Consider the following 19,162-nt stretch of genomic DNA (forward strand, 5'->3'; position numbering starts at 1 on the left):
TTTTTTTTTTCTTTCCTGAAGAGAGGGATTATATTTGCTCTTTTCTACTCATCTGATATCTCCCCAGTTTTCCTGGAGTCTTCAAAGATAATTGACAGGGATCCTGACAGTTTTCTGACAATTCTATCAGAATTCTAGGATGTAGTTCATCAGGACCTTGGTGCTTAAAATAATTTAGAATAGCTAAAGGTTCCTTTATTACACCCTTACTGACCTGTATCCTCTTCTATTGTATTCATTTTTAGCTTCAAATCACTCTGCGAAGACAGAGGCAAAGAATTCTTCTGCTTTTTCTTAGCCATTTGTTACATTTTTTTCATTCATTGTTACCTTCTTGCTAATGGCAACTTCCTTATTATTTCTCTTAGTTTATTAAAATTGGCCTAACTCTTCCCTGATTTGACTTGAAAATCAGGGAAGGTTTTTTTTCCCTCTTACTAGACTTTTGCTTCAACCAAAAGTAATCCCTACCTGTGCCTCAAAATTCTTTACCCTCCTCCCTAGGCCATTTAGTCATTTGTGCTACACTGGAGATCATGCTTTACAGTATTTTTTGTGCCCACCTGGATGAGTAAGAATGGTTTCTAATCAGCAGGTCCAATGACTGGCTGACACATGGCAAGTTCTGATTGGTTGTTGGTCCCTCCATGATTCACAAAGAATTAGTGCCTGTTCCCATAGCATCCTGTCCTGCTAAAACTACCTGAGTAGCCTTTCACCTGGATCCATTTCTCCTTTCAATAAAGGAGGTGTGCTGTAGAAAGGCTGATCCTCTGTGGATGAGAACCAAAATGCTCTTACTTCCTGCATTGCCAGCTGAAGAAGTGAGAACTTTGTATATTTTCCTCTGGTCAGTCTCTCTGAGTTGTATTGTGTGAATTGTAGGGAAGACCAGAAGAGTTAAACTGGGCCCTCAGAAAGCTGGGCAGTTTGTTGTTTGCTTTGAAAGAGGAATGTGATATTGACAGATCCAATCTTATACATCAGTCTTAGATTGGCCTAGGGCAGGGGTGGGCTCTTTTACAACCTGTGGACTTCAACCCCCAGAATTCCTGAGACAGCCAAGCTGGCTCAGGAATTCTGGGAGTTGAAGTTCACAGGTTGTAAAAGAGCCACATTTGCCCACCCCTGGCCTAGGGGCTTTAGTCCCAAAATGGAAGGCTAACGGTTCTGTTTTCATTCTTTCCCCCTAGACATGACCTTCTTTGGTTTTTTTAAAAAATAAGATATATATTTAGACTTGTTTTAGGGATATACACCTTTCTGTATACTACAGGCTACTTTGTTCCAAATTTCAATATATTCTTCTGAGCACCAGCAATTTTCCCTAAAGCAAAATTAGAACTTTCCCAGTTGTTCATTTGAATGAGAGACATCTTTGGGGCACTACTAGAGATGAGAAAGTGAATGTCTAACTGTGTAACACTATCTGCCAGAAAACCTTGTTTGCAAAAGATTGCTGCTCTACGAGAATAGCTTGGTGGCACTTTTAAAATCTGCTTCTATTGCCTTCCCCAGTTCCTCTGCTTTTTTAGAGAACAAGTTTTTGCTACCCATCTCTGTGTTTCAAGGACAAACATGTTGATTATACAGCCACAGCTGTAGCACTGCCAGTCTCATCGATATGAAAAAGAGATTCAGTAGGTATTTGGAGTCATAGTTTGAGCAGTCTGCCTCCTTTCAGCTTTGTTGTCTATTTGAATTTCCAATCAATATTCACTCCTGGCTTCTTTCTCATTCAAACTTAGCTGGAAGGGAAGAATAGCATCTATTGTAGTTTGTTCCTTTACTGCACAGTGCACAAACTGCCAATTTCATCTATCTTTTAAAAAGATTAGTGTCACTGTATACTTTAAAGAAACTTACAGAAGCTGTCATATAGCCTTGGAAAGCTTTCCTTTCCTAATCAGTGTAATTGGAGCCTGTATCATATGCAGTAGATAGGAAAGCATCTTAAAAAATTGAAAAACAGAAGCCATGTTAGTGTATAATCAAGTATAATCAGCACTTGGCTTTTCTTTCAAGGTAAGAAGCACTTTGTTGCTTTTAAAGGTAATTCTTCCATTTTTGTTTACATTTCTCCATCTCTCTAGTGCTTAATTTCTGAAAGGCTTAAGCTCCCTTTGTAGTCATTTTCTCTGCCTTGGTAGGCCTCCCTATTATACAGAGATTGGATACACACTGGAAAAAAGTATGTTAAAGATACTCCAGGGACCTCTTCTGTTTGCGATTATTCATTCTGTCTGGCAATGAAGCAGCCTTTCTGCAATGAGCAAAACATTAGTCTTCTTTGGCATGGAGAAAATAATCCAATTTAGGTAGAAAGTATGCATTTTGTAATTTCCCAACTTTCTATTACATGTTTTAACTAGAGAGTGTTGGAACACATTTGCTGAAGAACTTGGGCATCGCCAGATATGATTTCGATCCTTAGGGGAAACAAACTGAATTCTCCCCTAACCCCAAGGTGATTCCTGCCAACCAGTTGGCAGCATCCTTGCCATCACAACAGAAGGAAGCTGGGATCCAGTACAATTAAAAGACTCAGCCGCACCATCAACTGACTGGAAGTAGAAGCAACATTCACTTACTTGTAGATTGGAAGCCACATCTTGTACAGCCCACTGTGTCTTTAAATCAATGTTTAAAGCAACAGGTGGGATTTCTGTAACACAATACAGCAGTCTCTCTGTTTAAGGCTAACCATCATTGCAGCCATTTGTTGTTATAGAATAACTGAGGCAAAGCTTTTAATAAACATGCAGAAGACAAGATGTTATCAGGTAAACCATTTTTATCCTGTTTCAAAAGAAAATGTCAGCAAGCTCATCTGTATATGTGGCTGGACAGAAGATACAGCATTCATTTATTATATTCCAAGAATTACTATTGCCTGTAGCTACAGCTGACATTATATCTAATCCAGGTATGGGTTCTACTTACCTTTACTACTGGTTCGCAATGGGATCCCGCATGTGCCTTGCTTCTGCGTAATGTGCAGAAGCTTCTGCGCATATGCAGATTGCCGATGATAACATCCGGGGTGGTGGGCGGGGCCTCCCGCTGGTTTTACTACCGGTTCTTGCGAACCGTCCGAATCGGGGGCAACCCACCACTGATCTAATCTGAAATAACTTGTAGTCTCTGAACAGTTAAAATCCCAAATTTAGCTGTACAGGAATCCTCACAATATGGTTATATTCAGAATTTTAATGTATCTGCTCATTGATGAGCAGATGGCTTTCCCAAAATCTGAAGTTGGTGCAGTACTACCACCCATTTCTAGTTATTTTCCAGGGTACTTTAGGAACAGAAGATGTACAAAGCAAATTGGACAATGCCTTTGCTAAAACTGATCAAAATACCAGGAAAGTGTGTTTGTATTGTTTAAGATGCAGTGAAACAAACAAAAAGGCATCAGGCTAGAAATCAGGAGACTGAGCTCTAGTCTCACCTTAGCCACGAAAGGCAGCTGGATGAGTTTGGGCCAATCCCTCTCTCTTAACCCACCTCACAAGATGGTTGTTGTGGGGAAAATAGGAAGAGGAAGGAGTATTAGGTACGTTTACTGCTTTGAGTTATTTATAAAAATAATAAAGGTGGAATAAAAAATAAATTCATTGCCTAAGCAAAGGGAGGCAGAATTTGAATAAAATTGATACCTGTATGTCAAAAAAAAACCCTGCCATTTAGATGTGATGAAATAGGGATCTGGCAATGGGAATGGGAAAGGAATGAGCAAATAATAAAAGGAGGACTTTCAGAAAAGACCACTCCATCCAGAAAAAGAGGCCAGCATTTGAAAGAAACTCAAAATAATCCTGCCTTGATTTTGTTTGGTATAAGATGTAGCAGAGAAAAACTGAGAGGCTTTCAAGATTCTGTAATTCTATTCTATAACAATGAAGAGCGTTTCAGAAACCTCTTCTGCCAAGCTTTCTTCATGCCTTTGCCTACTTTGAAGGGCTGATAACAGAGAATGTTAAAACATTAAATAATCAATAGAGGTACCCAAGGTTCACAGATTTTATGCATTACCCTCAGAGAACCAACATGGTAAACATTTTCTAAGGCTTGTTAAAACCCTGTAATTTGTAGATTCAAATTTACCTACCTTCCTTCCTTATTATATTTCAAGGAGTGCTCCCCATTGGCCTTGATATATTTATTCTACAAAATAATACTTCGTTTATGACCACATCCAAACAAATATTTCTGGCAAGAAGCCTTCTGTTGCTGTTCAAGGTCCAGATCTTAACAACACACTGTAAGCAGCTCTCTGGATCTGGTTCTCCACTTTTGTTACTTTCATTTGCATTTGTTTCTTTCATCTGAATGTGGAGCCACTCAAGAACATCTGATAAAAACCTTCCTTATCCCATGCTCAAAAGAGTTGTCACTGAACGTAGGGCATTGGTTGATTCATGGAGTGTGGATTTTTTGTAGGGATAACTAGCAGATCAAAGAGAAAATTCAGTATAGACTTCTCTAATTTATTTTATTTGGCAAGGAAGTTGTTTTGCTTTCAAAATGCAGTCACCATCACCCCTATCATGTTTGGTAATAGTATCATCAAACCCTATCATGTTTGATAATAAAGGGATGCTGGAAATTGTACTTCAACAGATCTTTTGGCTCCATTCAAACCAATTTAGGGGATGCTGATCTAGGCAGTTTCTCACTTCAAATAGAACAAACATGGATCTGTCTCCATAAATCATCATATAACCTTGCATCTCTGCTGAGATGGATTGTCAGAAAACTATAGAAGCATGATATGTGCTATCCCTATTACAGATCTGTACTTGCTTCCATTGCCTCCATTTATCCATTTTAAATCACCACAGGCACTGGCTTTTCTCCAAGATAATGTGTAACAAAACTAATAGCATTTAAATAGTTTGAAGTGGCTTTGGGACACCATTGGAAAAAGAAAGAAAATACAACTTTAACACTGGTATTCCACAATTTAAGCCTCCCATTAGTTGGAGATGAGGTAAACATTAGATCATTAGGACACCAAAGAACCATGTTGCCAAAAGATATTTGTGCTGTGGTTAGGAGATGCAAAGGCCCAGCAATCGTTTAAGTAATAATTCTTTCCTGACCAATTCCTCTTTTTTGGAAAGGTTGATTTTGTTGTTGGGGCCATAGCCGGGGAGCAAGGAGTTAAAGCCAATGCATCAGAGTGCCAAGTCCCAATCTGTTATTCTTGACAGATTTGCAGTTCAGAGATTTTTGTTCCAATTCACAAAATCTGAAGTAACATTTTTAGCATTCTATTACTAGTACTCTCCTTATCCTTAGGAAGTTGCATCTGAGCTAGACAAAAATTGTTTCAACAGTTTGTCAGCCACCCAATCATGTATGTGACATGGGGCAGGCAGCCATATACATGTGTTAAATATATAAATTGTTTTTTAAAAGTTTAATATCGGGTTCCGAATGGATAGATGAAAGGGAAAAAAATCAGAATTGTGATGTACAATTTCCTAGAAAGACCGAGATGGTTTTCTGCTAGTATCTTTGCATATATTGCCTCCTCCCTGCTATTTCCCCATTGAAGGTCAGAAAATATAGCTGGACACCTGTCTCAAAAAAGAAGACTGCCATGATAGAGCCAATAATATCTTCCAAGATAGAGGTTTCTACTCTCTCTGTTTGTATCCTGGAGTATAATTTAATGTATTCATTGCATTTTTGTTCATCTAGTGTCGGGCAAGTTGAAAGGAGAAGATTTGACTCTAAATAATATGTCAGAGACAGAAGTCATCTTGAGGTAAAGTTTGCAAAAGCCCAGATCTTTTCTACCAAGAAAGATTTCCTATAGTCAGTAAAAACAAAAAATAGACAGAAATTGCCTTCTCCAAACAAATTTGTGCAGCCCCGTAATGTTCCAAATCATTTAGGATTTGGCTGAGGCCCAGTGAGTTGGAGGCTTCTTATTTCATGAGGCAAGAAAGGAAACAATTGGAGGAACCAGACTCCACATGCTTTTTTCCCCCTTTTGGCAAGAATTATGTCTTGGAAAAGCAGCTTTCCCTCCACTTCTCTATCAGGTTTAATGTCAGATGCCTGCAGTGTCTGAAAAAGTCATTTAAGAGGCCTTTCTGCTTAATGTCTGGAAAGAAAAAAGTTTGTTGGGGACCTTCTGCTGAAGAGCAAAAGCATAAATACTGTTCTGCTCCTGACAAAACACGAGGATGTCCAGATGTTCCTGGTTCCAGTCAACCAGGACATCCACTCTAGCTTCAAAGTTATCTTCTAAAGAACAAGGCTTTAGAAGCAATGGCCCATGAAGGTCCCCAGGCCTCTTTTTTAGCATAGGCTTGTAGCCAGAAATAATGGGAAGCCTAAGGGCCATATAGAACAGAGGTAAGGATGGACTAAAAAGTTGGTGGAATATATCTGGCTTTAAAAAGTAAGTTCCAAGGAGTGGTTATCAATTCATAGTCATAAACACGTTTTTGCTCTAAGACTGGAATGTACTACAGTTGTGGAAGCGGCAACTAGTATGGCTGAGAATTCTCACCAGATAAAAAAGTCAATTATTGCTGCTGGATAAATAATGCAAAATGAAAAGTGCTGGTTCCATAGGTTTCCCATTATTCTAATGACCCACAGTGCCTCCAATACAATTTTAATTTTCTATCTTGTTTTGGGAGATGTTTCTTTATGGATAATACAGGCGATGGGGGAATCATAATCACCCAGCAACATGCAGTGCAGCTACAAGAAGATGTGGAGGAAATGTTGAGACAACCACCACTTTTGCACCATTTCAGAAGACATCATTTAGGAATGAACCGTTTGAAGATCTGGTGTTCTTACAAGATGCTATCATCAACTTACAGTGCATGTTTGTTGAATGCATTCTGTAATGTGAATAACTCGTTAAACACTTTTTCAGTTATCTAATGCTTTTGTATTGACCAGTTAGAAGATGTGGAATGCTTATAGTTTGTGGAGTAAAAAGAAACAGACAAGCTTTGCTGGTCTTCTGCTAGCCAGATGTGCGAATGTAAGATTAACATTTAGCAGTCCAGCCTTCACATGACCTATTTCATCCAGAATACTATCAACCACCCCTGATTTGGAAAATTAATGTGCAGAAAATGGCTGGATCCTACAGAAACAGAACACTTTGACGTTCTGAAGATCAGTTATTTTTGTATTTTTGTTTGGCTTTTTAAATTAAAAATAAAGTTCTCTAGGTGTCAGGCTTAATTATCATAGCCAGAGACTGGAATATTCCTTGGAAAATGAAATTCATGTCCAAAGGTAAGATTTTGGAATTTCTTGAGAAGTACAGCCCTGCCTGAAAATCGAGTAGAAGAGTTTGTAGAGTAGACCATGATTTTATTGACAGAGTTACTCCAAAATAATCACTTAACAATTGCAGTAAGAGTTCAACACTGGGGCTACCACTCATAAAACATACTAGTGTTGAATTTGCACTGAACTTGTGTTGTCTCGAATTGAAATGTGAAGTTTTCAACCTGGAAAAGGGAAGAGATAGTTTGATAACACTTTTTGGAGAGGAGAGGAGAGGAGAGGAGAGGAGAGGAGAGGAGAGGAGAGGAGAGGAGAGCTTTATTTGGCCAAGTGTGATTAGACACACCAGTAATTTGTCTCCAGTACAGCAGCTCTCAATGTACATGCAAAACAACAGAGTAATAATAATATAATGATACCAATAAGTGTGTAGTAAAGAAGATGGGAAAGTTAATAATACTAGCCATACAACACGGATAAATATACTTAGACATAAGACAGTACTGTGAGAATTGCTGTCATCTCCACTGAGGTATTTTTCTTCCCAGTTTCCTTGTTTCATTATGTATTGGTTCTCATCTCCTCCTACAAGCGTGTAAGAGTGTAATTACAGCAGTTAGATGCCACCCTTCAATTAAATACAAACTCTCCAAGGGTGAATTACATAATAAGATATTAAACAAATACAGTGAGGCTCAATTCAGGGAAAAAAACCTGTGTGGCATACAAGGCAGAAGGAATCTTGTACAAGTAATCCTTGACTTTAACGACAATTTGTTTAACAATGGTTTGATTTATCACCCAATCTTGAAGTAACAACCATTATACCACCCCTGCGATCACATAATCACAATTCAGGTGTCTGGCAACTGGCTGACATTTACGATTACAGCGTGCCTTGCAGTCAACACGATCACAATTTGCGACCTTCCTTATCAGCTTCGGACAAGCAGAGTAAATTGGGGAAGCTGGATTGCTTAATGACAATGTAATTCATGTATTCATTTAGTAACCATGATGATTTGCTTAATGACCATAGTAAAAATGGTCATAAAATTACTTAACAACCAAACTTGTGATCCCAATTGTAGTTGTAAGTCAAGGATAACCTGTATATTATTGGCACAGTGATTAGAATGTAGTACTGCAGGCTATTTCTACTGCCTGCTGGCTGCGTGCAATTTGGCAGTTCAAATCTCACTAGGCTCAAGATTGACTTAGCCTTCCATCCTTCCGAGGTCAATTAAATGAGGACCAAGATTGTTGGGGGCAATAAGCTGACACTGTAAACCGCTTAGAGAGGGTTGTAAAGCACTGTGAAGCGGTATATTTATAAGTTTAAGTGCTATTGCTATTGTTATATTGATTATTTATTCATTACATTAATAATACATTATTGTCATTGTATGTGTATACACAGTATACACATACAACGAAATTTACTTGACACCCAAAGACCAGGTCCCACACACATAATCCCCAAACACAGGTAATTAATCACAGGTAACAGCAGCTCAAAGCAGTGTTTCCTCTCCTTCTTTTTCCCAACAATGGTTCCGTGAGGTAGATTGGGCAGAGAGTGTCATTGGCCCAAAGGATGGGCTAGATCAGAGGTCTTCAAACTTGGCAGCTTTAAAACTTGTGGACTTCAACTCCCAGAATTCTCCAGCCAGCTGGGAGTTGAAGTCCACAAGTCTTAAAGCTGCCAAGTTTGAAGACCTCTGGACTAGATTTTGATCCAAAACCTGAACTGATACAGCAGACTGGTTCTCGGTGGGTGTGTTTAAAACCAGCAGTTCCTTATTGCTCTCAGAGAGGCAGTAATAGCAAATTTGCATGTTTGACTTCTACCTTTGCTCCTGATGTCAGCTTGTTCTCTCTTTACCTCCCTTTATACCTGTTTTGCTCTCATTCTTTCTCTTCCATCCTTCAAACTGTTTAGTTTCATTTCATTTCATTTTAGTCTTTATTCAATGAAATGGAGGGGTTGGGAGTGGGGGGCACCATTTTGCAGTGGCTCTCCTCCTATCTCTCTGACCGGTCGCAGTCGGTGTTGGCAGGGGGGCAGAGGTCAACCCCGAGGCGCCTCGTTTGTGGGGTGCCGCAAGGGTCGGTCCTCTCGCCCCTTCTGTTAAACATTTATGTGAAGCCGCTGGGTGAGATCCGTGGCTTTGGGGTGGAGTTCCATCAGTACGCTGATAATACGCAGCTGTACATCTCCACTCCAGGCCATCCCAACGATGTCCTTGAAGTGATGTCCCGGTGCCTGGAGGCCGTGCAGATCTGGATGGGGAATAACAGGCTTCGACTCAACCCTTCCAAGACTGAGTGGCTGTGGCTTCCGGCGTCCCGATATAGACAGCTGGTGCCAACGCTGGCTATTGGGGGTGAATCATTGGCCCCCACAGAGAGGGCTCGCAACTTGGGCGTCCTCCTGGATATACGGCTGTCTTTGGAAGAGCATATGATGGCGGTGGCCAGGGGGGCTTTTCATCAGGTCCGCCTGATTTGCCAGTTGCGGCCCTTTCTGGATCGGGACTCCTTACGCACAGTCACTCAGGCGCTCGTCACTTCCCGCCTGGACTACTGCAATGCTCTCTACATGGGGCCCCCCTTGAGGAGCACCCGGAGGCTCCAACTGGTGCAGAATGCGGCCACGCAGGGGATTATGGGAGCAAGAAGGCGCTCCCATGTGATGCCTCTCCTGCATGAGCTGCATTGGCTTCCAGTTGTCTTCCGGTTTTTGTTTTTGTTTTTAATTTGATTTATATGCCGCCCTTCTCCGGAGACTCAGGGCGGCTTACAATTCGTTAAGCAATAGCCTTCATTCTTTTGTATATTTTATACAAAGTCAGCTTATTGCCCCCACAAACTGGGTCCTCATTTCACCTACCTTAGAAAGGATGGAAGGCTGAGTCAACCTTGAGCCTTGGAGAGATTCGAACCAGCAGAAATTGCAGGCAGCTGTGTTAATAACAGGGTGCATTAAACCACTGTACTATCAAGGCACTTCAAGGTGTTGGTTACCACCTTTAAAGCGCTCCATGGCATCAGACCTGTGTATTTGTGAGACCGCCTTCTACCGTCGATAGCCTCCCACCGACCAGTACGCTCCCACAGAGAGGGACTCCTCAGGGTGCCGTCAGCCAGGCAATGTTGGCTGGCGACCCCCAGGAGGAGGGCCTTCTCTGTGGCAGCACCTGCCCTCTGGAATGATTTGCCCCCGGAGATACGAAGGATACCAGATCTCCGGGCCTTTCCCCGTGCCCTAAAAACTTTTCCATCAAGCAGGGCTGGCGTGAAACCCCCCCACCCTTTTTTTAGCTCTTTTTAGTTTTTTAGCTTTTTAACTGTAAATTGGGTTTTAATTGGATTGTTTTAAATTGTGGGCCAAAGCTGTATAATTCTTTTAATTGATTTTAAATTTTGTATTGGTATGTTTTTTATCCTTGGCTGTGGACCGCCCTGAGTCCAATAGGAGAAGGGCGGTATATAAATTGAATAAATAATAATAAAAATAAAAATAGAAGAAGAAAAAATAGAAGAAAAAGCAAAGCATAAAACGCACACACACACAAACAAACGTACATGCTTCTCATTCGTGTACTGTATATGTGCATCTAAAGTTTCAGGTAACTGTTTTGATAAAGAATTACCATATTTCATCATAAACTTCAAAACAAAAAGTATGTCTGCAAGCAATTTTCTCATATGTCTAAGTAACATCCGGTCTTTAATCCACTGAGTAACTGGGGTCGTAAATTTATTTTTCCAGCATGGAAGGATAAATCTTTTAGAATAAGAATGGCATAGAGAATCTACTTCTATTCACCTGCAATCAATTTCCATGTACAGGTGCATAGGTTTTTTTTATAGATATCAAGTATATTGCACCCTGTCTCAAAGTCAGATTAATATATGTAATGATTTCTTCGAATATAACAATTTTACACATTGCAAAAAGTAGTTTTAATGAAGTGCTGTTTTCATTGCTTCTCTAAGAATATGATGATTTACTTGTTGCTTTCCCTACAAATTCAATTGGCCAATAAGTCTGATGTTTTCTTGCATGGTCTAAATTGAATGTTTTGAAAGACATTGATGGTTCCTTTTTTTTTTTTTTGACAAAATGGTGATTTCCAATTTCTTATTCCATTTAGTGTTTAAAATTTACATATCAAACAATGATCAATAACAAGATTAATTGTGGGCTTTTTTTGTTTTCAAAAGTAATTGTAATCATTTCTAATAATTTTAAGTATCTCTGAACTGAAAATGTTGATCTAAATCAAGATATCGGCAGATGTTGTAAACACTACAAATTGGTGGCAATTGACAAATGATATTTATCCAACATAGGAAATGTTGAAAAACTCATTATTATCACCCAATAATTGATCTGTAAAAATTACAGCTTCCATCCAAACCTTTTATATAACTGTGGTTTTAAAAATTATTTTCAGTGTGTGGAACAATGCCGCAAATTGTAAATCCAGTAGATCTGCGTTGAAATTGTATTCCTTATATAGAAGAACTGGTTTGCAGAAGTTGATTGGCAGAAATGGAAAAACTACTTTGATTAAAGAAAAGAACATAAGTACTTTTGTTTCCACATGGAAACCGCTTCTGAACTTCGTGCTTGATGTGGAAAAGAATGTAAGTTTGACTTTGGGTTTTACCAATTAGACTGATAGATCCTTATAGAAATGACTTGTTCATACTACTATGGAAAAGCAAAAGGCGGTGATTTGATGTTAATGCCTTATTTTACTGTAACAGAGAGAGTAGGAAATCAATGCTTCTTTTTCTCCCCCCCCATCTTTCCTCACTTCACTTCCCCCTCCCCCCATTGTTCTTCTATCTACTTTTGTATTTTGTATTTTATAATACTCTATAACTTAATAAAAATTTTCAAATAGAAGAACTTCTGAACACTGTCAATGGTCTACGAATGACTTGATTCACCAGTCAACCTACTCAAGAGTTTTCATTCAATGCTGGCCCAACAATCTGTGATTTATGCCTCACTAGATTATGCTCTTTAGCTATCTGTAACCAAATTCAGAAACCCCTTTAGTGACATTTATTGGATTCTTACAATCCCAACTTATATATAATGAATTTGCAAAAGTGTCTCATCTATCATACTGAGTTTGTCACCTCTTTGTATATAGCTTTTCCTCCATCTCCCCTTTTGGAGGGAACATTGAAATGAACATTAAAAATGAATAGATTGGCTCTTTTGAGAAAACTTTAATTCTACTTGCAAATCATCTGCTCTACTTTTCTTCTTCTTTTTTCTGAGCAATTCTACCTTTCTCTGTGACAAACAACATTCTCTACTGCTTGGTAGTAAGAAACAAATCAACAACAACCTGGATTCATTAATCAGCCGTGTACAGAGAAAGGTACATTCATTTGCATTTGTAGTCAATGAAGCTAGCCCATCTCCAGGGCTCTTGTTGCTAACAATCTAAAACCTGCTGTCTAAGCAAAGCCAGAATTGCAGCTTTGCAAGTTCTTTTTTTAAAATAAATGATAGAGCAGGGGGTGACCACAAACAGCTGGTTGAGAATGATGTTGAGCTTGATCTGTTCCAAATCTGCTTCTTGGCATGTTCTCTGCTTGTTTTCACTAAAGCAAGAGTCAGCCAAGGGCGTTTTCTGAATCTGGGGCAGAAATGACAGAACAATTGCCAACCCAGGGTATTCAACAATGCCTTTCAGGTAGTTCTGTGTTTGATTTGTTGATCTGGTTTAACATTGGGTGTAATTTGTCTGGCTTATCAAGTAAAATTTGCCCTGAGAGAAAAATGGCCTGCTTTGCAAAGAGACATTATTGCCATCTTTTCGGAAATGTTTGATAAAAGTTGGCATCACCCACAAGAATGCCACCGTTTTTCCTACTCAATACCAGAGTATTGCATAAGTTGTGTTTCCAGTTGTCTGGGATCAATGACTTCTCTGTTGTTGTTGTTACTTTAGAGGAGTTGTAGTTGTTAACTGAATTCTTCCAGTAATTTGGATCACTTGAAGAAAAAGCGTTTTGTTTAATATTATCCTTTTCCATTTTCTATAAACTTGAAATGGCTTATAGTAAATTAAAACGTCATACCTAAAATGTCATGAATAAATGCCTTGCCTCTGGCTCAGAACTAGAGGCAGGGGGGCTGGACAAGCCAGCCCCCAAGGTCCACCCTAACCCAATAACCCCTCCTTACCTTAGCCACGCCCAGGGGGGTACTTAAGGGCCCGCCATGCGGTCCTGCAGCAGTTCCAGACTTGTACCTGTAATGATAAGATGCTTAATCAATAAAAGATAATTGATCTAATGAACATCTGTCTATGGAGTTATTGGGCAAGATCCTCAAGCACATTTAACAATATGGTAGCAGAGGATGGTTGGATAGCCCAATCCTAATACTCCACAGCATGCAAAGGACCACGACAGATAGGGTGAACACCAGAGCATTCACCAAGAAGATGGCAGAACGATCTGCCCAACCCGAAACCACGCAAGGAGAGGCACCACAGACGAGCGGCCTACTCCAACACCCATCCACCCCGGCCAGAAGCAACGAGGGGTGGACGAAGCATGAAACCTCTAAAGAAGAGATGCACGACCTAAAAGGAAAACTCCTGGAGCTGATAGATTCGTCACAAAGCAACACCGACCTCATCGCGGAACTCCGAAGCCTGATCAAAGGCTGCGAAGCAGCGAGTGAGGAAGATGAAGACGAATCCGATTACAGCGACGAAGATCCGGTAAGGGAAGATTTCCCCCACAAAAAACCCTCCGAAAAGGCCGAAGGAGACTTCGCGCCCTTTCCGCGGCGGCCATCTTGGGAGGCAGCGTCATCAAAGATGGCCGACCACCCACCAATGGACTCCCGGGATTCAAATCCAATGGCGGGAATCGGGGCCTACCCAAAAACAACCGATCAAAACTACCGAAAAAGACAAAAAAACCCCAAGCCGAAACCTACTGACTCACCTACCGAGCCCGAAGTCAATAAGGCCGTCGAGCTAATCGCTGCGGCCCTAGGGGACAAGGTGAAAATACCGACTACGCACACCGGTGCCAGGCCAAAACGCAAGGGGTACCCTAGCACGAAGGGGGCCGGCACCGACGCCCACCCCGGGGAAATGACCGCCATCGCATGGACCCAGGGCCACCCAAATCCCCTGAAGAGCCTACCCACAAAGAGGGGACACCAAGGGCGATGGGACTACTCACCGGACCGGCGACCGGGACCAGATCCATGGACCACAAGGCCATCGGCGGGCAGGGGGATCGGCCCGACACTCACAGACGACATCCGCACGAGACCGGGCCATCCGGAACCGCTCGCGACTCCAACGGGACTTCCAACATCCACCGACGATCCTCACCGCTTCCCAAGGCTCCAGACGGCGATCCGCGACGATCCCGAGCAAGCGAGGCCGACCGCAAAGGAACTGAAGGCCCATCCGGAGGATTGGGGCCTCCACCCGGGAGCAGCATGGACGAGCTCCTCACTCCACGGCGACTGGGGAGAAATGAACTTCGCGCATGCGCAGCACGCCCCTGCAAGAGAAACGGAACAAGACATAGAGCTACACCGACGCAAGCACATAGAGACAAGTCAGTTCAGACTCGCCACAGTCGTTCCTCTGCCTTATTGTGAGTATCCTTATGTAAGGAACCATGGACAGCGACATAATGTAAGTAATCTAACTTACAATTCAGGGAATTTACCAAGTGACTTTCCCAAACTAAAACTAGATGGGGAGAATTTCCTGGACTGGAACCAACAGCTCCAGGCCACCCTGCTAAAGGAAGACCTATTGTCCATGGTTACAGACCCCCCAGAAAAACCCTGGACTTTTGAACTAGATTGCATTCACCACAAAGCATACTGTATTGTCATTGCCAGCATTACCCCCAGCATTTACCCCAGCATTAGTCACCACCTGACGGCCCTAGAGATAATACAGAGAATGCACAAACTATTCTACTGCCAAAGCGTAGCCAGCACCACCAGGCTATCCAGAGAGTTTTATGCCACCAAACTTAAGGCAGGGACCCCAATGAGCGAGCATCTGTTATCTCTAAACAACACCAGGGCCCAGCTGACACAAAGGGGGGAGGTCATAAGTGAGAGGACCATGATAAGCATCATAGTAAATTCCCTAGACCCCAGTTGGGACACCTTCATTACACAGATAGACAACCTAGGGACAGGGAGGCTCTCACTGGATTTACTAACAAGCAAACTTATAGCTGAGGATAGCATCAGAAAGGACCGCTCACTAAGCCGCAGGGAGCAAAGACCCAGCAGGAAGGTTGAGCCACAGGATAAGAACCACAGCCACACAGAATGCTATATATGTGGGTCAAGAAACCACTACAAAAGGGACTGTCCTAGAAACGCAGGGGACAGGGCACATAGAAGGGACAGACCAGAGCAAAGAGCAAGACATACCAGCGGACGCTCACCAGAGGTCAGATACAGGCGCAGGGATTCCCCTAGCCCCAGGGACAGGAGAGATCACAGAGACAGCTCCAGGGAGAGCCACTCTGGATCACTGTATGGCATAGGAGATCAGGAACGACACATAGGTCAGGACAGGGAGGAAGGCACATGGCTGCTGGACTCAGGGGCCACTAACCATACCACACATGACCGCAACTTACTAACCTCTTTTACAGGAGAGAGCTTTGTAATAAAAGTGGCCAACCAGAACAACGTACAAGTAACAGGCAAAGGTAACGCATACGTGCCAGGGATAGGTGTAATAAAGGGAGTACTATTAGTACCAAATATACCATATAACATCCTTGCCACCCTAAAATTGAGCAAGGATAACGATGTCGAGGTGATTTTCAAAGAAGGAAAGGCACAGGTAACCAGAGGGGGTAAAAAGATAGGGAAAGTAGTAGTCAGTGGAGAATTACCATTCTTCCACCCAGCCAGAGACAAACAGCCAGAGGTAAACAATCACCGAGAGGTTAGACCCAATGACCCAGACAACACGAATGGGGAAGTAGAGGGGGTCATGCACGCACACACCACTAATGGCCCCAGTAAGCAGGGGACACCCAGGGAGGGGAAACCAGCGATAGGAAAGCTGATGCACGACAACTGCGCCCACCTGCTGCACAGGAAGCTAGGACACATTAGCTTCCCTGTGGTACAGAAAATGTTGGAATGCTCTGAAGGTATAAAAATAAAGAATTGTGAGAACTATCTCGAGTGCTCTATTTGTAAGAGCTCCAAACTAAAAACCAAACCAAGACCAAAAAAATCAGTGCGCACAACCAATTCGATCTTTCAACTAGTGCATATGGACCTAGTGGGACCACTAAGGCCCTCCATTAAGTACAGGAAGAGGTACTTCCTGACCATAGTGGATGATTTCAGCCGCTATGGCTTCGTGTACACACTAAAACGCAAGAATGAGGTATTCCAAAAATTTAAGGAATTCTATGCAAGGGTAGAAACACAACATAATACCAAAATCAGGCAAATAATGACAGACCGGGGGTCAGAGTTTTTATCAAGCGACTTCTCGCAATGGCTAAAGGCACGCGGGATGGTCCATTACACGTCTTCTCCGTTTTCGGCCTTCCAGAATGGAGTGGCGGAACGAAAAAACGGAACACTACAAACCATGATGAGGTGCGCGCTAGAGGATGCCGGCCTAGGGCAGCATTTCTGGTCCGAAGCACTCATTTATTCGAATTATACTTTGAACAGGCTATGGTCCAGCGTACTGAATAAAACTCCATACGAGTTAATGTACCAAAGGAAACCACAGGTGTCACACTTACACATATTCGGGGTCACAGCAGATGTGCACATCCCCAAACAACTAAGGCACAAGGGGGACAGGGTGTCCAGAAGGCTGAGGTTCATGGGATATGAACCAGGAACGAAGGGATACAGGTTCATAGACAGCAACAATAACTTCGTGATATCACGAACAGCTGTCTTTCACGAAAACGCCAACTGGTCCAAGATACACCTCAACGAGGTGTCCCTTAGCAAGGACGGACCAAGGGATGACCAAAGGGGAATAAAGAACCAAGCAGGAAGGGACGCAGAACAGGGAAAGAGCAAACCCAAAGGACAGGAAATAACAGTGAAGGGATGGAAGGAAAACCACCCATGCATCAAAGTGGACTCACTCACCGAGAGAGAAGCTAGATATATGCATGACACAGAGACACCCCCCGACAGGCCAGTCAGGGTAAACAGGGGCAAGAAGCCAGAAAGGTTAGGAGACTACGTGCTATCTCTCCACACTAATCAACTAACCCCCAACACATATGAGGACGTACTAAAGTTACCGGATAGGGAGAGAGAGAAGTGGGAACAGGCCATGGAAAGGGAAATGGACAGCCTGAGGGAACTAAATGTATACACTCCATCTAAAGTCCCAATAGGGAAGACAACCATAGGCACTAGGTGGGTCTACAAAGTTAAAACACTAGAGGGAAACAGAGCGCTCTACAAAGCAAGGCTGGTGGCACAGGGGTTTGCCCAGAAATACCCTGATGATTACACGGAAACATACTCACCCACAGTCAGGGCTGAGAGCGTGAAGTGTGCGCTGGTGATTGCGTCACTACTGGGGTTAGAAGTGCACCAATTCGACGTGCAGACCGCTTACCTGCACGCTGAACTCGATAAAGAGATATACGTAAGAGCGCCACCTAGCCAGAACACCAGGAAAGGAGAAACCTGGATCCTGAACCGAAGCTTGTATGGACTCAAACAATCTGGCAAGCGTTGGTACGAGTGCCTATCCAAAACATTGAGGTCCATGGGATTCTCAGCCACCTCGGCTGATAACTGCTTCTTCACCAAGAAGTCAGACAGTTCAATCGAATACGTTTTGATATACGTAGACGATATATTGTATATCGGTGATCAACCTAACAAATGTAATAAATTCGCAAATGAGCTGGGGAAACATTTTACACTGAAGATATTAGGTAAGGTAGATAAATACCTGGGGGTGCAAATCACAAAAACAAGCAAAGGTTTCCAATTGTCACAGAAGGACAAAATTTTGGAACTGATACACAAATGCAACATGGCAAGCGCCAAGGGGTGTGACACACCAATGCAACCAGATTTCTTAAAGGACATGTATAATGAGGCCGAGGCGTTTAAGGACAACACATTATACAGATCCACCATAGGCTCCCTACTGTACATCGCTAACTGGACCAGGCCAGACATCGCCCTACCGGTCAACTTGCTGTCACGACACGTGGGTAAGCCTACCGTGTACCACTGGGAAGCCATCAAAAGGATATTGAGGTACTTAAAGCAAACCTCCGAGGCTTGCCTATCACTAGAGCCCGAGAATATCACGACACCCACACTCACGTGCTATGCAGACGCTGACTGGGCTGGGGATGTGAAGTGCAGAAAGAGCACTTCGGGTTACGTATTCTTTTTAAACAACAGCCCAGTCCATTGGTACACAGGCAAACAGGACCTGGTGGCCACATCCACCACTGAGGCTGAGTATATTTGTCTGTCCAAAGCCGCCAACAACCTAGTCTGGTTTGATGACCTGCTCACTGACATATGGGCCGAACCGAACTACCCCATCATTATGCATGAGGACAATAAGGCAGCGATGGAAATATCTAAGGCTGAAGCAGTGGGTCAAAGGTCGAGGCATATCGACATAAAATATAAACACGTTAGACAGTTCGCGAGCATAGGATTCATAAAAGTTATACATTGCGACACAGAAGAGCAAACAGCGGACATCCTAACGAAGCCTTTGCAAAATAAACAGCACATGTACCTCACATCAAAATTAGGTGTCCTCCTGAAAAAGGCACCTCAGGTATGCACCACACAAGAGCACCTCGGCCAGGCATT

At 42.5% G+C, this 19,162-nt stretch overlaps 2 long non-coding RNA genes across 2 annotated transcripts; both read left to right on the top strand.

Moving 5' to 3' along the window:
- Positions 1–694: 694 nt before the first annotated feature.
- LOC148115305 (uncharacterized) lies at positions 695–2,560 on the top strand. The gene is made up of 2 exons (XR_015732368.1): positions 695–824; positions 2,373–2,560. It is a non-coding gene; the product is annotated as an uncharacterized LOC148115305 (long non-coding RNA).
- A 172-nt stretch (positions 2,561–2,732) lies between these two features.
- Positions 2,733–12,683, top strand: LOC148115306 (uncharacterized). The gene is made up of 3 exons (XR_015732369.1): positions 2,733–2,783; positions 5,713–5,779; positions 11,739–12,683. It is a non-coding gene; the product is annotated as an uncharacterized LOC148115306 (long non-coding RNA).
- Positions 12,684–19,162: the final 6,479 nt, after the last annotated feature.

Source organism: Pantherophis guttatus, chromosome 2 (assembly GCF_059756535.1).
Source record: "Pantherophis guttatus breed Tessera chromosome 2, ASM5975653v1, whole genome shotgun sequence".
In the NCBI taxonomy this organism is placed as follows: Eukaryota; Metazoa; Chordata; class Lepidosauria; order Squamata; family Colubridae; genus Pantherophis; species Pantherophis guttatus.